The 5,794-nt window shown below is 47.3% G+C and overlaps 1 long non-coding RNA gene across 1 annotated transcript; it reads right to left on the reverse strand.

The window, feature by feature from the left end:
- Positions 1–1,853: 1,853 nt before the first annotated feature.
- Positions 1,854–5,418, reverse strand: LOC102386438. Its single transcript, XR_324431.2, has 3 exons — positions 5,345–5,418; positions 3,578–3,697; positions 1,854–2,628 (listed from the first exon to the last, which is right to left on the reverse strand). It is a non-coding gene; the product is annotated as an uncharacterized LOC102386438 (long non-coding RNA).
- Between the last annotated feature and the right edge of the window lie 376 nt (positions 5,419–5,794).

Here is a 5,794-nt window from a genome sequence, read left to right on the forward strand (position 1 = left end):
TGCATTTTGCCAGTGCCATTTTCAAACTGCTGTCAGGTGGCATAGGGGACAAGCTGTTGAGTGCTGCAGTTTTGAGTCATGAGTGTAAATTGGATGGTGCACATTCATTTGGTTTAGCAGGCAAGTGGTTCTGCTGTTTCATAAGGCATTGGAAGGCATGGCAATATAGCTAATGGAAGAGGAGTGCACCAGTGTGGATATTAATAGAGTTGTGATTCCTCCTGTCCTTCTAGGAGACAGCCTACCCTCTCTTTCTTTGGTTTATGATTTATATCACCAGGTGCTTGGACCAGAGAAAGGACTGATGTAAGTTTACCCTGAATGAGGGGAGTGTGTTTCTGGAAGACTGATGACTAGAAGCTGTGGAAGAGAGGATCAAGCTGGACATCGACTCTTGTCATGTGCCACACATCAAAAATGCATGCTCTATTTTGCACATCTGTGAGAGCAAGGGAGTGATCCTGGAGCATGGCCAGGAGCAGAAGACAGGGAGATTTTCCAAGAATAAGGGACAGCCAAAGAAGGTGCTTTAGCAAAGTGCCCCAGAGTCAGGGCTGCAACGTGTTGCTAATGGTGAGGACAGGGAAGTGGTTGTGGATACTGTATATGTTTGTAGTTTGATCTTATGGGAGGAGGGGAGAGTTTATCATTTGAAACATAACTCAATTGAAATCATTCTGCCAAATTAATTCAAAAAACTCATTTTAGTCCAACAACCAGAGCCATGGGTAGTCCATTGCTTCTTGAATAAAAACAATTACACAGAATATTGTGCAAATATAAGGTCAATGGAAGTGTGGCAAGGCCAAACTCAGGAGCTCTTACAAGTGTTGTAAATAATGTACTTGAAAGGGTTCTCCTCCTTCAACTCCTGGGGGAGGGAAGGGGAGGGGGGGAAGGGGACAGTTGTTGTAGTTAGACCTGTAATTAGACTGGTTGACTGGAACAGTGGTTCCTATATTGTGTATTCTCTACAGTTTGCAGGAAACAAGAACATCGAGGGACAATGCTTGAACTTGTTGCAAATAGTAGTTTGCCTGTCTGTTGCCTGAATCAGGCCCCTTTCCAAGGCTGCCCTTTTGAACATTTAAGAATGTTCCAGGAAACAGGTTGCTTCCCTCTTACATGGCCCCCTATAGCAAAGGCCCGACACGTGGGTAGCTGTGCTGGCTTCGGGCAAGCAAGGGACTGAACTGGTTTTTAGGTGTCTTTTCAGGTTCTTAGTGTCCGGGGGATTGTCGAGGGGACAGCTACTGGACAGTTAGTAGTTTCATATGCAAACCTAGAAGCTGTCTTTACATTGAAGTATGTTAACCTCAGGTAAGGCCCCAGGAGCCATAGAAAAAAAAAACAACTCTCAGAAACTTGCTGGGCAAGCCTAGAAGTACCTCACACTTATTTACTAACACAGGGCTTCTCCCTATTCAAGCGGGTACAGACATAGAAGGGGAACATTTATCTATAGGAGCAGGTCTTGGACAGCTGCACTGCATTACGCATTCCAAAACGGAAGGCACTCATTGCCTTCTCCTCCCTTTCTGACATCTACTGATCATCACGAAGTGCACTGCAAAATTAATCAAATTCTGCAGCATTTGGCTTTGGAACAATTGCCTTAAGATTCTGTGCATTTTGAAGCATCTCTGTAGCCTGATCTGGACCATTTACCTCAAGAAATCTTAGCTTTACTAAAGCAGAGTGCATTAATGAAACTGAGCCGACATGCCTTTTCTATTGCTGTCTCTTTCCTTCTCACTTGCTACAATATACATGCTTGCCAGGCAATGCATTTGAATTTTTTAATCCCTAAGGTGCCAACATCTTGAACAGGAGGTGAGGGCACTCTGGTGGGTGTCTGGAGAATGAGAAAGAAGCCTCTCAAAGTGGGGTATGGAAGCAGCAAGTACAGCCAACAGTTGAGGGATTTGTTATATTAAAGGAATTAAAATTAAGACTCTAGTGCATGTGCCATTTGCTGTAAGTACACCAGGTGTGGGGCAGGAGTTAAATACCAAGCTTAAGAAGCTTCTAGCTCTGTCCACCATGGCAGCAGCCAGCCACTACCTAGAAAATGTAGCAATGTGGTAATGCCCACACACTGCCCTCCCCTCTGCAGTACTTCCAGGCTGACTGGTGGTAAAGTTATGCTCCATGGCAGTTTCAGTTTGACTGCCTGCATGGGTTCCTTTGATAATCTCCATATTTATCAGGTTCTACAGTTCATGGATGCCCTGCTAAACCCCTTCATGGTCAGATCCCATGGCACACCTGAGCGCAAGAGAGCTAAGGTACTCTTGATCAAGGGTTCTTGGGTAGCAGCCATGCCATCTTGGTGTCCCATAGAAAGCTATTGGACATTGCACTCTTGGGTACAGCTGTGGCAATTCTTGCAAAAATGTGCCCCAGTTCTTTGTATTACAACATCATCCGAGGTCTTGCTCTGGTCCCTTGTCCTCAGGTACTTTCCCTGGAGCGCCTTAGTTTTGACTCAGCCCTGTGAAGAGCTCCGGCAGTACTCCCACTCTTCATTAGCTCTGACAGCATCCTGTAGACATCTGCATTGTTGCGACTCTTCTACAGCTGAGGAACTTGCAGCTCTTGGAAGAACAGTTAAGACCAGGAGGGGCTCTATGCAAAAATGGGGGTGGTGGAGAGAAGGGAAGCTATCATGGATATGTGACCTCACTACCACCTGCCCTCCAAACAGGCATTCCTGGCTTGTCTGTGTACAGAGGTGACTTTTGGTTAAGATGACTATGGAGTGATGGAGGATACAGGTATGAAGACAAGGAGTAACAACTGGCAGAACAAGTCCTCAAGAACCATAAAGCAAACGAACCCACTGCAAACCCCATTTCAAGGTAGATCACTGGCTGCAACCCAAGATTATCATTGCACTGCAGCAGCAATATGTCCCAGGAGGGAAGCTCCACAGCACTTCTGCCCACCTACTTGCACTCCAGACAAGAGATGTGCCAGCATGGCCATTCCAGGGGCATCCCCATAGCCATTCTCTAGACAGCAGTCTCCCAAGTTTTTGGGAGGAGATGCTGCTCTGGGCTCTTCCCCAGTCTTACCAGCATATTTCCAGGTTTGGCATGTGTGGGCAGAAGCAGGCAGGCAGTGCTCAGGACATGCTGCCACCTCTGGGTAGACATACCCTAGACAGCCAAATGAGGTTCCTAATCAAAGGTTGTGCATAGACAAGACATACTTGCAGGTAAACAAAGGTTAATTTGATTTAACATAGGTTAGTGCTGAGTGCTTTCTCTAAGGGCCATGTAGGAATGGGCAGGATAGGACCCAGTACCCTTGCTACTGCATACCGGGAGAGAAAGGGAGAAGACAATGGCATTGAAGATAGCAGTTCTGCCAGCTGAGTCTCCAGTCTCACTTTTCTACAGCCAGAGTGGCCAAAGCCTGCAGGAAGGGTTTCCAGGAAGGCTGTGGTGGCCAGAGATTTCTGCTTCTGGGATGACCAGCAGACATCCCCAGGGTGCGTGCAAGTCCTGCCTCCCTGCGAGACAGGGAGAAGCAGCAATGAAGCCTGAGGGTGATTTTCAGTTTTAATACTCACTTTCTGGCTGTTTACAAACTCTCCTTGCATAGCAAATATCTTCTCCACACCCTGCTTCCTCTCTCCCCAATCTGGCGCTTGTCACAGTAGTTGTGTCTGTTTCCTGTGTTTCTAGTGGGCCTTGAAATTAACAACAGCAAATGAAAAAAAAAAAAAAAAAGTCGTATCTATTTCCTTCTCGGTAAAGCAGCCTCTCCAGCCACAGCAGCAGCAGCCACTGGCAACAGATGCAGGTTAGTTAACAGATTCAGAAATGCTCAGAGAGGAAACACTGTTTTTGTTTCGACCCTATATTTAATAGACTCTGTATGACTTAGAGGCATTATTAAATTTTCTCGTGACAAAATAGGTGGCAAGCTGACAAATACAAGGGCCTGTTTAGGAGTTATTTTGCCACAAAATGTCAGTCACTGCAGGGCCTGTCCTTCCACCTTGATCATGACCTTTGCAGTTGAAATGCAAGAGACAGTTGCCTCTGCAAAGAAATGCTTTTTTTCCAATCCACAGGAATCTCTGAAGGGTTATTGAGTGTCTGACACTGAGGGATTAGTGAGGCCACAGGTTGCTTTAGTGATAAATATAGACTTGCCCTGGATTCCTGTATGGGGAGCAGCCTCTCTTGGTCAATATGGCTTGGTATTAACCTCAGCACAAGTGTCAATTCCTGCTTACTGCAACATAGTTAATGCTGACTCATGAATTTAGGTGATGCTTTAAATCTGCCTGAGCCTTTTCTATTGAGGACTGTGCATTATTCTGCCAATCCATTCAGTCAGGAGCCCAGGGAACAGAAAAGTCTTCTGAGAGGGAAAGGTAGTGAGGTCAGAGAGCCAGCGGGTGGCACTTTTTCAAGTCAGATTGATGAACCAATGTGCCAGTGCAGAGCTGAGGGGAGCTGTGCTGCCAGGAGTGGAGGGAGTGGTGCCATGTTCCAGTGCAGTGCAAGCAGTGCTGGGGGTGACCCAGCATAACCTGTAGTGCAGCGGGGGCCAATCTTTTTGGCAGGCTTGCCACAAATTAGACCCACACCCTCCCTGCGTGCTGTTCCCTTCCGCCTGCCACAGGTGCTGCTCTTCTTTTTGCTCCCTGCCCTCCCATTCTGTCCCATCTGCAATGGCAGGAGAGCTTTTAGCATCCCCTGTACATCCCCGTCTCTGTCTGGCACTGGGTACCCACGCTTCCTCCCCCTTGCCTACCTCAACCTACACAGCAAAAGAGGGACTACACCATGGACTGACTGACGACTCCTTTAAGTCACTTCTTTTTAACCTCTCCGCCATTTGATGGAGGACCTTGAATCACCACCAAAAATCACTGCAAACTTCCTAGTAAAGCCTGTGAGCTTCTGGCTCCAGAGATGGGCCATGTTTCTGCACAGATCCTACCCCTGCAATGGCCTTCATTTTGCAATCCTTCCTGCCACACAGAAGCTGCTCGTGCCACTTGTGGCATGCATGCCACAGCTTTGCCACCCCTGTCATGTTGGGTGCAGCAGCTCCAGAAAGTGTTGAAAGACATCTTTCAATAGTGACATTTGATGCCTCAAAGCTTAGGTGCCTGACAAGAGGCATTGTAATGAGGCCCAGCTTCCAGGCGGTGCTCACCACACACCCAGGAGGGGGCAGTTGGGCAGAGCAGCAAAGATGGCAGAACCTATACCCAGCATCATGGACCTCACCAACAGACTTCCCACCGCACAAGAGAATCAACTCTCGCTGCAAAGTTCCTCCCCCTCTTGTACCCCTTTCTGCTGCTGCAGGGCCTTACCTGGACTTCGGAAGTCTTTTGTTTCTCAGATCCTCCTGGGTGTGCTTGGGCCACTCAGCTCTTCACCAGCCTACCTCCTGGCCCCATGGAAACAATGCCAGCTCCTATTACTGCCCCCTGCCTCACCCCTCCCTTCTCCTGTCCCTTGCTTCTCTCTACTCTGGAGTTTTTCCAACTCAGCTGGAGTTGAATATAAGCCAACAGTGTAACAATAATGCAAAAAAGCTAATAGCATAATAGGATGTATTAAAACAGCAGCATCACATGGAAGTGACAAGAAACGATTCCTCTGCTCTTTTCAGCACTGGTGAGGCTTCACATTGGGTACTACTGTGTCCAGTTTAGGGCACTGTACTTCCAGAAGGATGTGCATAAATTGAAGAGAGTCAAGAGCAGAGCAACAACAATGAGGAGAGGTGTAGAAAATATGACCTTTGAGAAAAGTTGAAA

The sequence above is a fragment of the Alligator sinensis genome, unplaced genomic scaffold (genome assembly GCF_000455745.1).
Source record: "Alligator sinensis unplaced genomic scaffold, ASM45574v1 scaffold1195_1, whole genome shotgun sequence".
Classification (NCBI taxonomy): domain Eukaryota; kingdom Metazoa; phylum Chordata; order Crocodylia; family Alligatoridae; genus Alligator; species Alligator sinensis.